Source organism: Cebus imitator, unplaced genomic scaffold, assembly GCF_001604975.1.
Source record: "Cebus imitator isolate Cc_AM_T3 unplaced genomic scaffold, Cebus_imitator-1.0 Scaffold30, whole genome shotgun sequence".
In the NCBI taxonomy this organism is placed as follows: Eukaryota; Metazoa; Chordata; class Mammalia; order Primates; family Cebidae; genus Cebus; species Cebus imitator.
This window is the reverse complement of record NW_016107345.1, coordinates 3,233,506-3,234,886: the sequence shown is the minus strand read 5'-3', so window position 1 is coordinate 3,234,886 and position 1,381 is coordinate 3,233,506. Positions and strand designations below refer to the sequence as shown.

General features: G+C 41.3%; 1 protein-coding gene across 1 annotated transcript in view; it reads right to left on the bottom strand.

Moving 5' to 3' along the window:
- Positions 1–1,381, bottom strand: part of ATP1B3 (ATPase Na+/K+ transporting subunit beta 3) — a 50,802-nt gene that overhangs the window by 12,321 nt on the left and 37,100 nt on the right. The gene's annotated exons all lie outside the window — the stretch shown is intronic.

Here is a 1,381-nt window from a genome sequence, read left to right as displayed (position 1 = left end):
AAAAAAAAAAAAAAAGCAACTGAGATGAATGCAAAAGGGTATGTGGAAGTTAATGAAGTTGGGAGAAGCACTTCCAATGACGGAAGGTAGAAGCCAGACCATATAGTCTTGTAAGCTATGTTAAAGAATTTTGAGGGGTGTAGGTGTGTGTTTTGCCAAACAGCAATTAACAATCCACTAAAACGTTTTAAACCAGGGAAAGTGGATAGTATGAATATACTTATGTTACGAAATTAACTCTGACTTTTCTGTGGGGGACAGTCCAGAAAGGAAAAAGAAAGGACCCGGAAAATGAGTTAGGAGACTATTAAAGCAGCCCAGGTGAGAGAAGACTAGCTCACAGAAGGGTGTTTTTAGCAGAGATGGAGGTAACTAGATGAAGGCAAAGGTGATAAAGGAGTAAAATGGTTAGAACTTGGCAATGGGACGGAAGAGGGAGGAAAAATATGCAATAGACAATACAATGTCTGCTCCATAATCGGCAGTGTTTAGCCCAAGAGGCACACAGTGAACAAGCCTGATGTGACCCCTGCCCTCAATGTGCTTAATCTAGTGAACAATACTTACTAATAAATAATTAAGATATGGTGTAACAGTACCTCCGTAACAACTACTGGTGTGTGGGTAACAATTGGTACCAGAAAAAGGGTACTGAATTCAACCAAAATAAGAAGCAAATTTCAAAGTGTATGCTTCAAAAAGGAAGTGTAAAGTCTTCAACTTGGGGAAAAAAAATAATTGTCAAAATGTTCGGTTTCATCTTATACTTATCAGAAAGTAGGTTACCGTGGGAACTATGTACTCATTTAAAAGCAAAGAATGATTCAGGTATTTTATGGGGGTAGGAAAAACTTTGTAACAAAACAGCATCATGACGCCCATCGCTTTGCAAGAAAATAAGTCCTTCACCAATTTCCCCAAAGGCTTCTGAAACTGCATACGCTCTGCTGGAATAGCTCAGTTCATCAGTGACTTTTTTTTTTTTTATGCTGACTTCCACTTCCACACCGTTAAGTGTACGGAACTGTATGATGACTGTTCAGATTATGCAGAAGGCATGATAGGAACACAGAAAGGTCACTGACCCCAGAGTAACCAAAGAGCCCTATATATCTGAGAAAAGCCTAAAATAAGATTACCAAAGGCCGAGCGAGTGTAGTGGCTCATGCCTGAAATCCTAGCCCTCTGGGAGGCAGAGATGGGCAGATAATACTCGAGGCCAGGAATTCGAGGCCAGCCTGGCCAAGATGGTGAAACCCTGTCTCTATTGAAAATACAAAAATTAGCTAGGTGTGGTGGCGCAGGCCTATAATCTTAGCTGCCTGTGAAGCATGAGGGTCGCTTGAACCCAGGAGGCAGAGGTTGCAGTGAGCTGACATCA